Raw genomic sequence first — 21,413 nt, 5'->3', positions numbered from 1 at the left:
CTGTCCGACTTTTACCCATGAGCTGCGGCAGTTCCAGTGGCCCACTCACCGCACCTTCAAACCTGACGTGGGAGAAAAGTACAGCGGCAAGACCCACCCGTCCGAGTTCCTCAGCATCTACACCATTGCGATGCAAGCTGCCGGAGCCCGCGACGATAAGGTGCTTGCGAAGTACTTTCCGTTGGCTCTTAAACCTAATGCCATGTCATGGTTGATGCACTTGCCGGTAGACTCTATTTCCTCCTGGTCAGATTTATGCCATGAGTTTGTGGGCGCCTTTACTGGAGGCCACCAAGCCCATGGCCAAGCGAGCGACCTGCACGTCATTCCCCAGAAGGGAGGCGAGAGTCTCCGCAAGTATATACAGAGGTTCAGCCGGATACAGTACAATATCCCTGATGTTCACCCTACCGCCATCATCAGCGCGTTCCATCAGAACGTGCGTAACCGCAAGATGCGCGAAGAGCTGGCAATGAACAAGGTGAAAGATGTAGCAGAACTCTATGTTCTTGCTGACAGATGTGCCCGGGATGAAGAGGGAAGGAAGTACCCCGACGAGGACGCCGGCGTGGAAACCGACTCCTCAGATGAAGATACTGCCGCCCCGGCGAAGAAGGGCCGACGCCGCAATAGGAAGCGCAAAGGTAAAGCCGTGCTTGCCGTCGAGGGATCTGATGACACCGGCTCCACCAAGAAAACCAAGGCAGATGACCCCGGCAAGGAAATTGCCGGATGTGTCGCCTGCCGGGCCTTGGCGGTTGCCGAGAAGCCAGGAAACTCCGACAAGCGATAGTGCAAGATCCATCGCACCAAAGGCCATGCTCTCCAAGACTGCCGACAGGTTGAGCTCCTCGCTGAGAAGCAGAGGGCTGAATATGAGAGGCGGGACAAGGATAAGGGCCAAGACGGTGCTAAGGGGTCCGGCAAGAAGCGTGACGACCAGGCAGGCCGTCGCGGCAAGGATAAACAACAGGAGAGGCCCGCCCGGGGCCGTGACAAAAAGCCAGAAGACGACGATCACGAAGAGGACGACGAATCCGGCGACCAAGAGTTTCAGAAAGCTACAGAGGCCATGTGCACCGATGGCGGCGCCTCGCTGCATACTTCTCACCGCCAGCTTAAACAGTGGGCGCGAGAGATTACAGCGGCAGAGCCGTCGTTTGATGCCCAAAGGCCGCTGAAGTGGTCCAGCACACCTATCATTTTTGACATTGAGGATCACCCTGATCGCACTACTGCGGTCGGGTGCTTGCCATTGTTGGTTTCACCAACAATACGCAACCTCAAGGTGACAAAGATGCTAGTGGATGGCGGGGCCGGTCTGAACTTGATCTCGCCTTCCGTGATCGAGAAACTGCAGATTCCTGATGGAGACCTCGAAGAGACGGGCACGTTTCAGGGGGTCAACCTGGGAAGAAGCCAACCTAAGGGAAAGGGCACGCTGCCCGTGACTTTTGGAAGCGATCTGAACTACAGGACGGAGAGGATCGTGTTTGATGTTGCCAAGATCCCCTTGCCCTACAACGGGATCCTTGGCCGCCCAGCGCTGGCCAAGTTCATGGCGGCGTCACACTACGCCTACAACACCCTGAAGATGTCAGGACCCGTGACGATCAGCACCATCCCCTCCGATAAGAAAGATGCGTTGATTTGCGCTGACCAACTATACCAGCAAGCAGTTGCAGCAGCTGCCGCCACTAGGGCACTTGCTCCTGCCGCTGGGACCCCGGGGGAAGAAGAAGAAGAAGACCGATGAGACCTCGGACACCCACTCCGGCAAGCGCACCTCTCCGGAGTGTAGCGCTTCCGTCGAGGACGTGCCAGAGAGCTCCACCGGCGTAAACAAGAAGCCCAGGGCCATACCGCCGGGAACCAAGAAGGTTTCTGTCAATGAGGACGGCACGGGAGGGGCTTTCACCATAAGCTCCACCCTTGACAACAAATAGGAAGACGCGCTCATCACCTTCCTACGGGCGAATGTCGATGTGTTTGCATGGCAAGCTTCCGACATCCCCGGCGTTCCCAGGGAGGTGATTGAGCACCACCTTGCTGTCTGTCCTCATGCGTGGCCCGTCAAGCAGAAGGTCAGAAAGCAAGCTTTGGAACGACAAGAGTTCATCACAGAGGAGATCCGGAAACTGGAAGCAGCGGGTTTGGTAAGAGGAGGGCTCCATCCAACGTGGTTGGCCAATCCGGTCATAGTGCGCAAGGATAATGGGAAGTGGAGGCTGTGTATTAATTACACAGATATCAATAAGGCTTGTCCTAAGGACCCCTTCCCGTTGCCGCGCATCGACCAGATTGTTGACTCCACAGCTGGGTGTGATCTGTTGTCATTCCTCGATGCCTACTCCGGCTACCACCAAATCTTCATGACAAGAGAAGACGAAGAGAAAACACCATTCATCACCCCATGTGGTACGTATTGTTTCATACGGATGCCTTTCGGGCTGAAGAGTGCTGGTTCGACGTTTGCAAGGATGGTCCAGATTGGTTTTGAACCCCAGCTCCATAGAAATATGGAAGCTTATATGGATGACATAGTGGTCAAAACCAAGCACAGGGCAACCCTCATACCGGATTTGCAATAAACATTTGCAAACCTGCGCAAGATCAATCTCAAGCTGAACCCTGAGAAGTGCGTCTTTGGCGTCCCGTCCGGCAAGCTTCTAGGGTTCTTTGTGTCACAGCGTGGGATAGAGGCCAATCCGGACAAGATCAAAGCTATAGAGCAGATTGAAGCACCCAAGCGAATCAAGGATGTGCGTTGGCTTGCTGGTTGCGTCGCCGCCATGGGCAGATTCATTTCCAAGTCTGCCGAGCGCGCCCTTCCCTTTTTCAAGATCCTGAAAAAGGCGGGCCCGATGGAGTGGACGCCAAAAGCCAAAGCAGCATTGCAAGATTTGAAGAAGTACCTCTCCTCCACGCTAATACTAGTTGCGCCTAGGCCACAGGAGCCGTTGCTGCTATACCTGGCGGCGACGAACCAGGTGGTCAGCGCCGCACTAGTGGCGCAGAGAGAGGATGACGACGAGGTAATGGCAGCAACAGAGCCCGACACCACCAATGCAGAGACGACACAGCCAGTTGAAGTGCCGCCGAAGAAGAAAATGATGCCGCACCCGGTCTACTTTGTTAGTTCCCTCCTGCAGGGAGCTAGATCAAGGTACTCCGGCGTGCAGAAACTGCTCTTCGGCCTTCTTATGGCCTCGAGGAAGCTGCTTCACTACTTCCAGGCACACGAGATCACTATCGTCACTCGCCTCCCTCTGCAACGGATATTGCACAATCCAGATGCAACGGGAAGAATTGTGGAATGGGCACTGGAGCTGTCCAGCTTTGGCCTCAAGTTTGAAAGTACTTTGACGATTCAGAGCCGAGTCCTGGCGGAGTTCATTGCAGAATGGACCGCAACGCCTGACGAAGAAGCCCAAGAGACGGCTCTCCCCGGCAAGGAGGCAAGTTGCAGTTGGATCATGTACTTTGATGGAGCTTTCTCCTTACACGGCGCCGGGGCTGGCGTACTGCTTGTCGCGCCCACCGGAGAGCACCTCAAGTACGTGATCCAGATGCACTTCCCCAGGGAGGTGTCAACAAACAATACGGCAGAGTACGAAGGGCTGCTTGCCGGTCTTAGGATCGCGGCAGACCTCGGAATCAAGAAGCTCATCGTCAGGGCGACTCGCAGCTCGTCGTCAAGCAAGTCAACAAGGACTACCAGAGCCCGTTGATGAAGGCCTACGTCGATGAAGTGAGAAAGCTGGAAGAGCGTTTCGACGGTATACAGGCTGAATACGTTCCCCGAGCGGAGAACGATATCGCCGATTACCTGTCAAAACGCGCCCTCAAGCTACCTGTGGAACCAGGTACCTTTGTGCTCCAGCTAACCCGGCCATCCGTTGATCCATCAAAAGAGAAGAACAAGAGGAGGAAATCAGGACCCGGCAAGTACTTTCCCGCCGAGCTCCCCGGAGCCGTAGGCAAGGATGTTGCCAGGGACACTGAGCCCGCCACGGGACGGCTAGCTCCGGCGGAGCGTCAAGCTCTTGCCGTCGAGACAGCCACTCCTATAGCGGAGGAAATGCCTTTAGTCCTCGCCGTCGAGCCCCAGGCTCCAGCATGGGCACAGCTTACCGTCTGATTCCTCCAAACAGGGGAACTTCCTGAAGAGCGGGAAGAAGCGGAAAAAGTAGCCCGTCGCTCTACCATGTACCAGTTCGTCGATGACGTCCTGTACAGAAAGAGGCCGAACGGTGTGAAATTGAAGTGTATCCCTCGGGAGGAAGGACTGGAGCTGTTGGCGGAGATACACGGAGGCATATGTGGATCCCACATTGGGTCAAGGGCCCTTGCCGGCAAGGCATTTCGGCAAGGTTTCTTCTGGCCCACCGCCCTCCAGGATGCGACGACACTAGTCACCAGGTGTGAAGCGTGTCAGTTCCATTCAAAGAAGCTTCATCAGCTAGCTCAAGCCCTTCAAACCATTCCTCTTACCTGGCCCTTCTCGGTTTGGGGGCTTGACATACTGGGCCCTTTCCCCTGCGCTGTCGGGGGCTTTGAGTACTTGTACGTTGCAATCGACAAGTTCACAAAGTGGCCAGAGGTGGAGGCAGTGAGGAAGGTCACAGCTCAGTCATCCATCAAGTTCTTCAAGGGACTAGTGTGCCGTTTTGGTGTACCCAACAGGGTCATCACCGACAACGGCACATAGTTCACAAGCCGCACCTTCATGCAATATATCCAAGACCTCGGCAGCAAAGTCTGTTTCGCTTCTGTTGCTCACCCGCGAAGTAATGGTCAAGCTGAGAGGGAAAATGCTAAAGTACTGCGAGGCTTAAGGACCAAGACCTTTGACAGGCTGCACAAGAGTGGAAGGCGCTGGATTGATGAGTTGTCGACGGTTCTTTGGTCGATCAGGATGACGCCAAATTGAGCCACCAGCCAGACACCCTTTGCCCTAGTATACGGGGCAGAAGCAGTTCTCCCCACTGAACTCATATACGGGTCACCTCGAGTGCTCGCTTATGATGAGCTTGAGCAAGAGCAACTGCGGCAAGATGACGCAATGCTCCTTGAGGAAGATCGTCTTCGGGCCGCTGTGAGAGCAGCACGCTACCAGCAAGCCTTGCGCCGCTACCATAGCTGCAAGGTTCATGCCCAAAGCCTTGAGGAAGGCGACCTTGCCATTCGGCGCGTTCAATCGGCCAAGAATTCCAACAAGTTGACGCCAAAGTGGGAAGGCCCTTATCGGGTAATACGAGTCACCAGGCCCGGCGCAGTCCGCCTGGAGACCGAAGATGCCGTTCCGGTGAGTAACTCCTGGAACATTGAGCATCTTCGCAAGTTTTACCCATGAGGCGCGGCTTGCCGGGCCCCCCGGCAAGCCACCTTTTGTACAAGCATTGCCGATGATGCATGTAACCCTTTGTACAAAGCCAGGCACAGACCCTGAGCATAAATAAATGAAGCGCTGGCGCCCTAAGTTATAGCATGCATGCTAGGTCGAGTCTCGTCCTTGGTTAGGGTTGATAGTGCTTAGCGGCGACTAACCCCTAGCTTAGAGGTCGAGTGTGCGTCTCTTTGTCTTTCTTTTGTCTTCTTTGGTTCACAGGACACACGGATATCCGTGCCGAACCACTTGGGGAGGAAAAGAAGATGAACAGACCACCATCTAGCCCCCGGCAAACCAGCATTGCCGGGGGCTGCAAGAGCAAAGATTCACCCACGGCGAACCAGGGTTGCCAGGGGCTGCATCTTCAGATAAGTTCTTCATCCCTTATCATGCATTCCATTATGGACTGAGGTATGTGAAACCTTGTTTTCCCCTAAGCTACCGTGCTCCCATAACTCTAGGCCCTAGGGCTCGTTCCTGGGGCCAAGTTTGGTCGTGGTCGCGGCAGCGAAAGGATGAAACAAGGAGCCAGAACCCGCCTCATCCCTGCCTCTGCCAAAGGCGTGAGGAAGGTCAAGCGAAGTGGGGAGACGGCAAGGCCTGTTGCCGGGAAAGGAAATGTTTATCTTAAAGATATCAAGGATTTACTCCTTGTCGTGGGTTCTACCCACAAACAAATGACCCGGCAAGCATCCCTTTTTCATTAAAAATATTCCACTCAGGTACAGTCCATAGGGAATGAAAAACATGAATGATGTGATTACAAGTTTTAAATTCAGCTAAGGCCCGAAGGCTTACAAATTAAAAAGAGATAAGGTGCCCGTAATCCCTTTCTTGTCCCTCTCCTTAGGAGGCAGGTCAAGGAGGCGAAAAGGGCAAAAGGGGCGCCTAGGCGAGCTATGGGTGGCAGAAGACACCAAGAGAACATCTCGGTGGCCGTCCGAAGGCTGGATGGTGATGGCAGCGCCGGAAGCAGAGCTCGAAGACGAGGCGGCAGGACGTCAGCATGCGTCGAAGGCGTCGGTGCCCGCGTACTCCGATTTGACGGCCTTGCCGCCCGCCCTCTTCCTCTTCCGTAGCCTCCCAACGCCAGCCGCCCAAGGAGACGACCCCGAGAAGTTCAGGGAGCCGGCGACACCGATGATGGGGTCGCCGGTGCCGCACGGAGCGGCGCCCGACACCTAATCGGACCCGTCATCCTGCCGCCTACTACCCTCGTCGTCGCTACCGCTGTCCTCCTCGTCACTCTCGCCTGAGGAGGAGTCTTCGCTATCAGAAGAGCTCTCCACGCAGCACCTTGCATGGGTCCCGAAGCACCCGAAGACCTTGACGGAGAGAAGGCCACCCTCCATCAGCTTAAAAAGGAGAGTGAGCCCCTCCGTCAAGCGGTGGATATGGGAAAACGTCTTCCATCCCCGATGGAGATACATCACGTGAGGGGCTGGGAAGTCAACGCGAACCCGCGTGCCGCTGATCCCACAGCCCCTCATGTGCAGCCGCAGCGACTCCGGCGGATCCAGCTCCATCTCCCGCGCGAATGGAGTTGGGAGACGAAGGCGACGGCGAGGCGGCCGGTGCAGCCTGACGAAGAACTCGCAAGGGTCATCCCCAACGTGGCCCTCCATGGAGGGAGGAACTGCTGGCGGAGGCGAGGCCGGCGCGCCGCCCCGTCCTCCTCTTCCCCGAGCGCCTCGGCCTCGCCCCCTCCCCCTTCCCCTCGCGGCTGGCTCTGCCACCGCGAGTGCAGGGGAAGGAGGGACGCGTTGTCGAGCGGCGACCCTCGCCGCCACCGTTGAAGGACCAGGATTCCCTCTCTCCATGGCGGATGGAAGGGGGGAGCAGAAGCTGAAGGAAGGAGGAGATGAAAGAATGCGGGACGCCATCCCCCTCCCACTCTTTATAAAGGAACGGGGTGGGGGCTCGGCCGCCCCGCTCAGCCAATCAAGACGCGGAAGGCGCAGGGAACTGGGACCGACCGGCCGCCCCAGCCCGCGGCGGCCCGGTTTCCCGCCTCCGCCGTTTGCCACCCAAGCGCATGAGAGCCACGTGGCAGGCGTGCAGGGCCGAGGCGACGGGTGAGGCGACCTCTCCCCACTCCGTGATCGTGGGGAGTGGACGCCTTGGAGACCACGCCTCAGCCCCGTTCAGTAAATGGGCCGTGCCTCCACGCCTCCCTCCGTTTATGGGGAAGGCGCGAACCGCCCCTTTACTATGACGTGACGCATGCATGCAGAGCTCAGCCCCACGCATGCCGCCCACGTCACACACGCCTCCCCATGCCGCGCCACGCGTGGGAAGCATGGGAAGCGCAGAGCGCGAAGAGACTTACCGCGGTAAAAACCGCCCCGCCTGCCCACGCACCATTTTTGGGCCTAGCCCAACGACGCGATTGTGCTTACGTGTGGCCCATGCCCGGGGGCTCCTGTCGGTGTACAAAAAGAGGGGTACGCTTTTTGTACCCCTATAACTGTGCACGGGCAGTCTGAGCCACGGGCACCACCACACTGAGCAAGGCAAGGGAGGTGAGCCAAGGTAAGGCCGAAGCTCAGGAGAAGCAGAACGACGCCAAGACCAAGACCACAAAGAGCAAAGGAGACGAAGAGGACTCCCCCCAGCAAGATCCTTTCCGGGAGGCGGTTTTAGCAAACCCGGCAAGACCCTTGCCGTGGCAGCTCGCCCCACACCTACGGAGTGAGTCACCCTTGAGTCCACTGCCCCCATGGGGCAAGTATTCGGGAGACATAATTGTGGTGGCATGCAGATCTTGGTGAAGACGTTCAAGATCAGATACACCCTTTAGAAGATGATGATCCTTGGCGGGATCCCAGCCAAGGAGGACCACAAGGCCCCCGGCAAGAGCCTTGCCGGGGATGACAGCCGGTGCCACGGCAAGACCCTTGCCGGGGCCCCGACAAAGCCCTTGCCAAGAACACCCGTAGGGCCACCATCAGGCCCACGCCAGTCAAACCTCCACCGCCGTTCGCATGCAGCTGCCGACCCAACTAGCTGAGCAGGCACCTGCGTGGCGGCATGCGGATCTTCATGGAGACCCACCACTGCGCCACCTCAGCTACCTGCCTGCCTACATGGCACCGCGGGCGCCACTGGCCAGGGCGCGTGTCGACACGAGAGGGAGCAGCGACGGACGAGACATGGCTCTCCCCCGTCCTCGATAAAGCAAGGACACCTGGGAAAGACGCATTAAATGCGCCTTGTCATGTAATGCGAGGGATAACCTCACATCACTGTACCCTTTCCACCTCCTGTGTGCCACTGTGGCAACCCCTTTCCTATAAAAGGAGGCCCGAGGCGACCAGGAGGAGGGGTTGGCTTTTTGGAGCTCCTCACGCCCCATAGCTAGCCCAAGAACACAAATATACAATCCACCAAAGTAGGAGTAGGGTTTTACGCATCCTCGCGGCCCGAACCTGGATAAACGAACCGTGTGCTATCTATTTGATCCGCTCTTCTCACGACCCCGCGCCCCGCAACCGTAGTAGGGATTCTTGTGATCCCATAGGTGTCGTTCCCACTGACACATTGTCCTCTCAATCCATCCTTGTATCTTGCTCCACAAACGGTCCTTAAGGTATTTAAAAGCACCATTTTTGGAGTTTCTAATATCTGATGGCATACCCAAATATTTCTCATTTAGTGTTTCATTTGGGATATTTAGCAGGCCCTTTACCTCAATATGAGTGCTTTCAGGCACTCCTTTGCTGAAAAAAATAGATGACTTGGCTGTGTTGACACACTGCCCTGTGGCTAAACAATAAGTTTCCAACACCTCGTTGACCTCGATAGCTCCCCCACTAAACGCCTTGATAAATAGCAGGCTGTCATCTGCAAATAAAAGGTGGTTTACTTGCGGCGCCGAAGGTGCCACTTGTATGCCCCCCCAATTTTGATGACTCACTTCTCGATTTTAACAGGAACGAAAGGCCCTCTGCTGCTAACAAGAACAAGTATGGAGATATCGGATCCCCTTGTTGGATTCCTCGTGAAGGTTTGAACTCCTGAAGCTTCTTCCCATTAAACAGAACTGAAAATTTCACCGAGCTGACTAGCCCCATGACTATATTCACCCATGGTTCTGTGAATCCCAACTTGAGCATTATGGCCCTTAGGTATACCCATTCTACCCTGTCATAGGATTTCATCATATCGAGTTTCAAAGCACAAGCTTGATGTTTCTTCACTTTGTTGCACTTCATGAAGTGTAGGCACTCATAAGCAGTTATGATATTATCAGTAATAAGTCTAACTGGCACAAAAGCTGACTGTTCCTGGGATATGATGTCAGTCAGGATCATCTTTAACCTGTTCGATATAACCTTGGAGGCAATTTTATAGAGCACATTGCAATGGCTGATTGGGCGAAACTGTGATAGAAGTGTTGGGTTTTTTTACCTTAGGGATTAGGACAAGTATAGTATCGTTGATACAGTCAGCCGACTCTGTTCCATCCACGATTCTGAGTACTACCTTGGTCACATCCGCGCCACACACGTCCCAATGACGTTGGAAGAAGTGAGCCGAGAAGCCATCAGGCCCTGGGGCCTTGATAGGGAACATCTGCAAAAGAGCCTTTTTGACTTCATCTTGGCTATACGGAGCATTGAGTATGTCATTCATCTCAGGTGTTACTTTAACTGGCACCGTGTCAATGACCTGCTCCATATTTTGTACCCCCTCGGACGTGTATAGATTTTTGTATAACTCGGTAGTCATCTCCTCCAGCTCTGCTCGGTAGTCATTTGGCCATCAGGTTTTTGCAACATTTTTATCTGATTTTTCCTGCGTCTATGGCTTGCTCTTAAGTGAAAAAAATATGTGTTCTTGTCCCCATGCACTAGCCGGTCCAAACGCGCCCTCTGTCGCCTGAGGATCTCCTCTCAATGGAACAGTTCAATCAATCTGTCACATACCTTAACTTCCTCGCGGATTGGGCCAGTGCGCCCAGGGACAACGCGCAGAATCTGGAGTGCATTGTTTAATCGGTGAATCTCTGTCCACACAAATCCAAAGTGATCTCGGTCCCAGCTTGTGAGATCTCCCGCCAGCTAGCCTAGCTTTCCGCGCAGCGACTCCACTATGTCCCCTGCTTGTTGGGACCACCTGGTGCCCACCACATTAAAGAGGTTCTCATCTCTCCCACATGGTTTCATATTTAAACGATCTGGCCCCACTGCTGCATGCATGCACATCACGTAGCCGGAGAAGGATCGGGATGTGATCAGAACCAGCTGTCGTTTTGTGCTCAAGGGTGTGTGGTGGCCGGGAAAGTAAGGAGCCACTCAGGGTTTGCCACACACCTATCCAGCCTGACTCTTGTGTATGTTCCTGCTACTACTCTTTTCTCAAAGGTCCAGTTCAATCATGTATAACCGATATCAGAGAAGCCGCACGTGTCCAGGGCATCTCTGAAAGCATCCATCTGAGCTTGACTCCGATTGCCTATTCCATCGTGTTCATGAACATGCAGTACTTCATTAAAATCTCCCATAACATCCCATGGTTTGCTATGAGAACCTGCAATACCACGAAGCATGTCCCATGTTTTATATCTTTCAGGGACTTGGGCCTCCCCATATACAAAAGTAACTCTCACTTGGGATTCAACAAGTTCATCAATTAAAGTGTCAATATGATACTTCGAATAGCCAACAACTTCAACCTTTATTTCATCATTCCAGAAAATACCGAGCCCACCACTCCTACCAGAGCTACTAACTGCATAAATTTTATTAAAACCGAGTGTATCTGCTAGATTTTCCACTCTCGTACCCTCTATTTGAGTCTCTAAGATACAAAGTATAGAGGGGGCCAAACGCCTCGTGAGGTCACGAAGCTCTCTAACTGTTGCGGGGTTGCCAGCCCCGCGGCAGTTCCAACATAAGATACTCATTGCGCTAGGCGCGGCCCACTCCGGGGCCCCGCCAAAAGCGCATCATTGGTTTTTGAAACTGTACTCTTTACCAGTGCATTGTCAGGTGTTGCTGGACTCGGTTTGTTCCTCTTAGTTTCCTGCTTCGGTGGAGGGCTCTGTGGGATCTCAGGTGGCGGCAGTAGTGGTGGTGCTGATGCAGATGTCAAGGATGATGAGGCGGTATGGGAGCCCTTCAGCTCGGCCATGGCCACCCCCTTTTTCTGTTTCTATCAGCTTCCTCCATTGTCACATCAAATGCCCTGTTATCTGGTTCCTCGTACTCAGCTTGTTCAAAAGGGCCATGTTGCGAATTTCCACGCCCACGGTCCCTTCCTGATCTGCCTCTTCCGCGGCCTCCCCTGTCACCTGATCCTTCGCCCGAGCCTCTACCCAGTCCTCTAAACCAAGTGGCTCGGAGTTCTTTAAAAACTGCTAGGGCTTTTGGGGAGTGCACTCCATCTCCACATTCCTTGAAAGTGTGCCCAAGATTTCCACACATGGCGCACCAATCTGGTAGCCTTTCATATTTCACCCAGAATATTACCCTCTCTATGGTATCCTTCTTTCTTATTGATACGTCTCCAACGTATCTATAATTTGGAGCATTATCTATTTTGGATGTTAATGAGCTTCATTTTACACTTTTATATCATTTTGGACTAACCTACTAATCAGAGGCCCAACCAAAATTGTTGTTTTTTGCCTATTTTAGGGTTTCGGAGAAAAGGAATATCAAACGGAGTCCAAACGGAATGAAACCTTCAGGAACGTGATTTTATCAACAAACGTGATCGAGGAGACTTGGAGTGGCCGTCAAGAAACAAGGGATGAAGGCATGAGGCAGGGGGCGCGCCCTCCACCCTCGTGGGCCCTCCCTTGCTCCACCGACGTACTTCTTCCTCCTATATATATCCACATACCCCCCAAACATCCAGGAGCCCCACGAAAACCTAATTCCACTGCCGCAGCCTTCTGTACTCGAGGGATCCCATCTCGGGGCCTTTTTTGGAGCTCCACCGGAGGGGGCATTGATCACGGAGGGCCTCTACATCAAATCCATGGCCTCTCCGGTGATGTGCGAGTAGTTTACTTCAGACCTACGTGTCAATAGTTATTATCTAGATGGCTTCTTCTCTCTCTTTGGATCTCAATACAAAGTTCTCCTTGATTTTCTTGGAGATCTATTCGATGTAATCTTCTTTTGTGGTGTATTTGTCGAGATCCGATGAATTGTGGGTTTATGATCCAGATTATCTATGAACAATATTTGATTCTCCTCTGAATTATTTTATGTATGATTGATTTATCTTTGCAAGTCTCTTCGAATTATCAGTTTGGTTTGGCCTACTAGATTGATCTTTCTAGCAATGGGAGAAGTGCTTAGCTTTGGGTTCAATCTTGAGGTGTTCGATCCCAGTGACAGAAAGGGAACCTATACGTATTGTATTGTTGCCATCGAGGATAAAAAGATGGGGTTTATATCATATTGCATGAGTTTCTCCCTCTACATCATGTCATCTTCCTTAAAGCATTACTCTATTCTTATGAACTTAATACTCTAGATGCATGCTGGATAGCGGTCGATGTGTGGAGTAATAGTAGTAGACGCAGGCAGGAGTCGGTCTACTTGTCTCGGACATGATGCCTATATACATGATCATACCTAGATATTCTCATAACTATGCTCAATTCTATCAATTGTTCGACAGTAAATTCGTCTACCCACCGTAATACTTATGCTCTTGAGAGAAGCCACTAGTGAAACCTATGGCCCCCGGGTCTATCTTCCATCATATTAATCTTCCAATACTTAGTTATTTCCTTTGACGTTTATTTTACTTTGCATCTTTATTTATCTTTATCATAAAAATACCAAAAATATTACCTTATCATATCTATCAGATCTCACTCTCGTAAGTGACCGAGAAGGGCTTGACAACCCCTTTATCGCGTTGGTTGCGAGGTTCTTATTTTTTTGTAGGTGCGTGGGACTTGAGCGTGATCTCCTACTGGATTGATACCTTGGTTCTCAAAAACTAAGGGAAATACTTACGCTACTTTACTGCATCACCCTTTCCTCTTCAAGGGAAAACCAACGCAGTGCTCAAGAGGTAGCAAGAAGGATTTCTGGCGCCATTGTCGGGGAGATTCGCGCCAAGTCAAGTCAAGATTTGACTCCCACAACGAGTCATTTCTGGCGCCATTACCAAGTCAAAATATACCAAGTACCCATCACAAACTCTTATCCCTTGCATTACATTATTTGCCATTTGCCTCTCGTTTTCCTCTCCCCCATGTTGGGGAACGTAGTAATTTCAAAAAATTTCCTACGTACACGCAAGATCATGGTGATGCATAGCAACGAGAGGGGAGAGTGTTGTCCACATACCCTCGTAGACCGTAAGCGGAAGCATTAGCACAACGCAGTTGATGTAGTCGTACGTCTTCACGATCTGACCGATCAAGTACCGAACGTACGGCACCTCCGAGTTCAGCACACGTTCAGCTCGATGACGTCCCTCGAACTCCGATCCAGCCGAGTGTTGAGGGAGAGTTTCATCAGCACGACGGCGTGGTGACGATGTTGATGTTCTACCGACGCAGGGCTTCGCCTAAGCACCGCTACAGTATTATCGAGTTGGACTATGGTGGAGGGGGGCACCGCACACGGCTAAGAGACGATCAACTTGATCAACTTCTGTATCTAGAGGTGCCCCCCTGCCCCTGTATATAAAGGAGAAAGGGGAGAGGTGGCCAGTCTAGGAGGAGGGCGTGCCAAGGGGGGAGTCCTACTCCCACCGGGAGTAGGACTCCTCCTTCCCTTGTTGGAGTAGGAGAGAAGGAAAGAGGGGGAGAGGAACAAGGAAAAGTGGGCTGCACCCCTTGTCCAATTCGGACCAGAGGGGGCGCGCGCGCCTCCTTCCTTTTGGCCCCTCTCCTCTATTCCCGTATGGCCCAATAAGGCCTATATACTCCCCGGCGAATTCCCGTAACTCTCCGGTACTCCGAAAAATACCCGAATCACTCGGAACCTTTCCGAAGTCCGAATATAGTCGTCCAATATATCGATCTTTATGTCTCCACCATTTAGAGACTCCTCGTCATGTCCCCGATCTCATCCGGGACTCCGAACTCCTTCGGTACATCAAAACATATAAACTCATAATATAACTGTCATCGTAGCGTTAAGCGTGCGGACCCTACGGGTTCGAGAACTATGTAGACATGACCGAGACACGTCTCCGGTCAATAACCAATAGCGGAGCCTGGATGCTCATATTGGCTCCTACATATTCTACGAAGATCTTTATCGGTCAGACCGCATAACAACATACGTCGTTCCCTTTGTCATCGGTATGTTACTTGCCCGAGATTCGATCGTCGGCATCTCAATACCTAGTTCAATCTCGTTACCGGCAAGTCTCTTTACTCGTTCCGTAATACATCATCCCGCAACTAACTCATTAGTTGCAATGCTTGCAAGGCTTAGCTGATGTGCATTACCGAGAGGGCCTAGAGATACTTCTCCTACAATCGGAGTGACAAATCCTAATCTCGAAATACGCCAACCCAACAAGTACCTTCGGAGACCCCTGTAGAGCACCTTTATAATCACCCAGTTACGTTGTGACGTTTGGTAGCACACAAAGTGTTCCTCCGGTAAACGGGAGTTGCATAATCTCATAGTCATAGGAACATGTATAAGTCATGAAGAAAGCAATAGCAACAAACTAAACGATCAAGTGCTATGCTAAAAGAATGGGTCAAGTCAATCACATAATTCTCCTAATGATGTGATCCCGTTAATCAAATGACAACTCATATCTATGGTTAGGAAACATAACCATCTTTGATCAACGAGCTAGTCAATTAGAGGCATACTAGTGACACTCTGTTTGTCTATGTATTCACACATGTATTGTGTTTCCGGTTAATACAATTCTAGCATGAATAATAAACATTTATCATGATATAAGGAAATAAATAATAACTTTAGCATTGCCTCTAGGGCATATTTCCTTGAGTCTCCCACTTGCACTAGAGTCAATAATCTAGTTCACATCACCATGTGATTTAATACCAATAGTTCACATCACCATGTGATTAACACCCATAGTTCACATCGACATGTGACCAACACCCAAAGGGTTTACTAGAGTCAACAATCTAGTTCACATCGCTATGTGATTAACACCCAAAGAGTACTAAGGTGTGATCATGTTTTGCTTGTGAGAGAAGTTTAGTCAACGGGTCTGCCATAATCAGATCCGTACGTATTTTGCAAATTTCTGTGTCAACAATGCTCTGCACGGAGCTACTCTAGCTAATTGCTCCCACTTTCAATATGTATCCAGATTGAGACTTAGAGTCATCCGGATTAGTGTCAAAACTTGCATCGACGTAACCCTTTACAACGAACCTTTTGTCACCTCCATAATCGAGAAACATATCCTTATTCCACTAAGGATAATTTTGACCAATGTCCAGTGATCTACTCCTAGATCACTATTGTACTCCCTTGCCAAACTCAGGGCAGGGTATACAATAGGTCTGGTACACAGCATGGCATACTTTATAGAACCTATGGCTGAGGCATAGGGAATGAATTTCATTCTCTCTCTATCTTCTGCCGTTGTCGGGCTTTGAGTCTTACTCAATTTCACACCTTGTAACATAGGCAAGAACTCTTTCTTTGACTGTTCCATTTTGAACTACTTCAAAAACTTGTCAAGGTATGTACTCATTGAAAACTTATCAAGCGTCTTGATCTATCTCTATAGATCTTGATGCTCAATATGTAAGCAGCTTCACCGAGGTCTTTCTTTGAAAAACTCCTTTCAAACACTCCTTTATGCTTTGCAGAATAATTCTACATTATTTCCGATCAACAATATGTTATACACATATACTTATCAGAAATGCCGTAGTGCTCCCACTCACTTTCTTGTAAATACAGGCTTCACCGCAAGTCTGTATAAAACTATATGCTTTGATCAACTTATCAAAGCGTATATTCCAACTCCGAGATGCTTGCACCAGTCCATAGATGGATCGCTGGAGCTTGCATATTTTGTTAGCACCTTTAGGATTGACAAAACTTTCTTGTTGCATCATATACAACTCTTCTTTAATAAATCCATTAAGGAATGTAGTTTTGTTTATCCATTTGCCAGATTTCATAAAATGTGGCAATTGCTAACATGATTCGGACAGACTTAAGCATAGATATGAGTGAGAAACTCTCATCGTAGTCAACACCTTGAACTTGTCAAAAACCTTTTGCGACAATTCTAGCTTTGTAGATAGTAACACTACTATCAGCGTCCGTCTTCCTCTCGAAGATCCATTTAATCTCAATGGCTCGCCGATCAATGGGCAAGTCAATCAAAGTCCATACTTTGTTCTCATACATGGATCTCATCTCAGATTTCATGGCCTCAAGCCATTTCGCGAAATCTGGGCTCATCATTGCTTCCTCATAGTTCTTAGGCTCGTCATGGTCAAGTAACATGACCTCCAGAACAGGATTATCGTACCACTCTAGTGCGGATCTCACTCTGGTTTACCTACGAGGTTCGGTAGTAACTTGATCTGAAGTTACATGATCATCATCATTAGCTTCCTCACTAATTGGTGTAGTAGTCACATGAATAGATTTCTGTGATGAACTACTTTCCAATAAGGGAGCAGGTACAGTTACCTCATCAAGTTCTACTTTCCTCCCACTCACTTCTTTCGAGAGAAACTCCTTCTCCAGAAAGGATCCATTCTCAGCAACAAATGTCTTGCCTTCGAATCTGTGTTAGGAGGTGTACCCAACAGTTACTTTTGGGTATCCTACGAAGACGCACTTCTCCGACTTGGGTTTGAGCTTATCAAGATGAAACTTTTTCACATAAGCATCGCAACTCCAAACTTTAAGAAATGACAACTTTGGTTTCTTGCCAAACCATAGTTCACAATGTGTCATCTCAACAGATTTAGATGGTGCCCTATTTAACGTGAATGCAGCTGTCTCTAATGCATAACCCCAAAACGATAGTGGTAAATCGGTAAGAGACATCATAGATCGCACCATATCTAATAAAGTACGGTTACGACGTTCCAATACACCATTACACCGTGGTGTTCCAGGTGGCGTGAGTAGTGAAACTATTTCACATTGTTTTAACTGAAGGCCAAACTCGTAACTCAAATATTCTCCTCCACGATCAGATCGTAGAAACTTTATTTTCTTGTTACGATGATTTTCCACTTCACTCTGAAATTATATGAACTTTTCAAATATTTCAGACTTTTGTTTCATCAAGTAGATATACTCATATCTGCTCAAATCATCTGTGAAGATCAGAAAATAATGATACCTGCCGCAAGCCTAAATATTCATCGGACCACATACATCAGTATGTATGATTTCCAACAAATCTGTTGCTCGCTCCATTGTTCCGGAGAACGGAGTCTTAGTCATCTTGCCCATGAGGCATGGTTCGCAAGCATCAACTGATTCATAATCAAGTGTTACCAAAAGCCCATCAACATGGATTTTCTTCATGCGCTTTACACCAATATGACCTAAACGGCAGTGTCACAAATAAGTTGCACTATCATTATTAACTTTGAATCTTTTGGCTTCAATATTATAAAAATGTGTATCGCCACGATCGAGATCCAACAAACCATTTTCATTGGGTGTATGACCATAGAAGGTTTTATTCATGTAAACAGAACAACAATTATTCTCTAACTTACATGAATAACCGTATTGCAATAAACATGATCCAATCATATTCATGCTCAACGCAAACACTAAATAACACTTATTTAGGTTCAACACTAATCCCGAAAGTATAGGGAGTGTGCGATGATGATCATATCAATCTTGGAACCAATTCCAACACACATCGTCACTTCACCCGTAACTAGTCTCTGTTCATTCTGTAACTCCTGTTTTGAGTTACTATTTTTAGCAACCGAACAAGTATCAAATACCCAGGGGCTACTATAAACACTAGTAAGGTACACATCAATAACATGTATATCAAATATAGCTTGTTCACTTTGCCATCCTTCTTATCCGCCAAATACTTGGGGTGTTTCCGCTTCTAGTGATCAGTCCCTTTGCAGTAGAAGCACTTAGTCTCAGGCTTAGGTCCAGACTTGGGCTTCTTCACTTGAGCAGCAACTTGCTTGCTGTTCTTCTTGAAGTTCCCCTTCTATCCCTTTGCCCTTTTCTTGAAACTAGTGATCTTGTTAACCATCAACACTTGATGCTTGAGGGAGTCCTGGATTAGGGGGTGTTCGGATAGCCGGACTATACCTTCAGCCGGACTCCTGGACTATGAAGATACGAGATTGAAGACTTCGTCCCGTGTTCGGAAGGGACTTTCCTTGGCGTGGAAGGCAAGCTTGGCGATACGGATATGTAGATCTCCTACCATTGTAACCGACTTTGTGTAACCCTAACCCTCTCCGGTGTCTATATAAACTGGAGGGTTTTAGTCCGTAGGACAACATAGACAACAACAATCATACCATAGGCTAGCTTCTAGGGTTTAGCCTCTCTGATCTCGTGGTAGATCTACTCTTGTACTACCCATATCATCAATATTAATCAAGCAGGACGTAGGGTTTTACCTCCATCGAGAGGGTCCGGACCTGGGTAAAACTTCGTGTTCCTTGCCTCCTATTACCATCCGGCCCAGACGCACAGTTCGGGACCCCCTACCCGAGATCCACCGGTTTTGACACCGACATTGGTGCTTTCATTGAGAGTTCCTCTGTGTCGTCGCCGTCAGGCTCGATGGCTCCTACGATCACCAATAATGATGCAGTCCAGGGTGAGACCTTCCTTCCCGGACAGATCCTCGTCTTCGGTGGCTTTGCACTGCGGGCCAATTCACTTGGCCATCTGGAGCAGATCGAAAGCTACGCCCCTGGCCGTCAGGTCAGATTTGGAAGTTTAAACTACATGGCTGACATCCACGGGGACTTGATCTTCGACAGATTCGAGCCACTGCCGAGCGCGCCGCACTGTCCCGACAAGCATGATCTAGCTCTGCCGCCGAACAGTGCCCTAGAGGCCGCACCCGCATCGGCTTCGACCCTTAATTCGGAGCTAACTGCGCCGATCGAGGATAGGTGGTTGGACGCCGCCTCGGGGGCTGCGATCCCAATGGCGATCGAGCCGAACACCAGCCCCGCACTCTGCGAGACTCGTGACTCCAAGGAGCCGGACTCCTCTCCGGACTCCGAACCCTCCGCGCCCCTGCCAATCGAATCCGATTGGGCACCGATCATGGAGTTTACTGCCGCGGACATCTTTCAGCACTCGCCTTTCGGCGATATTCTGAAGACACTGAAGTCTCCCTCTTTATCAGGAGAGCCCTGGCTGGACTACGGTCAGCAAGGTTGGGGTACGGATGATGAAGAAATTCAAAGCCCACCCACCACCCACTTTGTAGCCACTGTCGATGATTTAACCGACATGCTCGATTTCGACTCCGATGACATCGACGGTATGACGCCGATGAAGGAGACGATGAAGAACCAGCGCCTATTAGGCCCTGGAAAGCCACCTCGTCATATGACATATACATGGTGGACACCCTAAAAGAAGGAGATGGCGATGGAACAACGGAGGTTGACCCCTCCAAGAAACAGCCTAAGCGCCGGCGTCAGCGGCGCCGCTCAAAATCCCGCCAGAACAAATACGGTGATTCCAGCACGGGAGATAATAATACTCCAGAAAGTGCTAAAGAAAACCCCCTCCAACAAGATTTAGCACAGGAGGATGGATAAACCAGCCCTCATGAGAGAGCGGCAGACAGAGAGGTCGAGGACGATAACTATATGCCTCCCTCCGAAGACGAGGCAAGCCTCGACGACGGCGAATTCGTCGTGCGAGAGGATCCCGTCGAGCAAGAGCGTTTTCAACGCAGGCTTATGGCCACGGCAAGAAGCCTTAAGAAAAAATAGCAACAGCTTAGAGCTGATCAAGATTTGCTAGTCGACAGATGGACTGAAGTCCTTGCGGCCGAAGAGCATAAACTCGAACGCCCCTCCAAGAGCTACCCAAAGCGCAGGTTGCTACCCCGATTAGAGGAGGAAGCACTTAAACCTACATCAACTACACTCGATACAGCCGATCGGCCACCCCGTGGCCGCGACAGAGAGGCCTCTCGGCCCTCCACTCAAGCCGCACCCCGTACCAAGGCACGGGAAAATGCGCCGGACCTGCGAGATATGTTGGAGGACAAGGCAAGGCAAACAAGATCGATCTACGAATCGCGTGGGCGCCTCACGACTCGAGACGGTAACCGTCACGCCGCCCACAAATCTCATTGGAGCTACGTCGTGATATAGCCCAGTACAGAGGCGCCGCACACCCACTATGCTTCACAGACGAAATAATGGATCATCAAATCCCCGAGGGTTTCAAACCCGTAAACATCGAATCATATGATGGCACAACAGGTCCTGCGGTATGGATCGAGGATTATCTCCTTCATATCCACATGGCCCGCGGCGATGATTTCCACGCCATCAAATACCTCCCACTCAAGCTTAAAGGACCAGCTCGGCATTGGCTTAACAACTTGCCAACAGGATCAGTCAGTTGTTGGGAGGACCTGGAAGCTGCATTCCTCGACAATTTCCAGGGCACTTATGTGCGACCCCCAGACGCCGATGACCTAAGTCACGTAATTCAGCAGCCAGAGGAATCGGCCATGCAATGCTGGACACGGTTCCTAACAAAGAAAAATCAAATAGTCGACTGTCCGGACGCTGAGGCCCTAGCAGCCTTCAAACACAATATCCGTGACGAGTGGCTTGCCCGGCACCTTGGACAGGAAAAGCCGAAGTCTATGCAGCACTCATGACACTCATGACCCGCTTTTGCGTGGGAGAAGACAGCTGGCTTGCTCGTAGCAACAATATGACCAAGAACCCTGGTAATTCGGATACCAGGGATAGTAGTGGCAGGTCGCATGGCAACAAGCAGAAGCGCCGCATTAACGGCGACAATGCTGAGGATACGACAGTTAATGCCGGATTCAGAGGCTCTCAATCCGGTCAGCGGAAAAAGCCATT

The sequence above is a fragment of the Triticum urartu genome, chromosome 5A (genome assembly GCF_056163025.1).
Source record: "Triticum urartu cultivar PI428250 chromosome 5A, HENAU_Tu73, whole genome shotgun sequence".
Taxonomy (NCBI): Eukaryota; Viridiplantae; Streptophyta; class Magnoliopsida; order Poales; family Poaceae; genus Triticum; species Triticum urartu.
Note: the sequence above shows the minus strand (reverse complement) of the source record.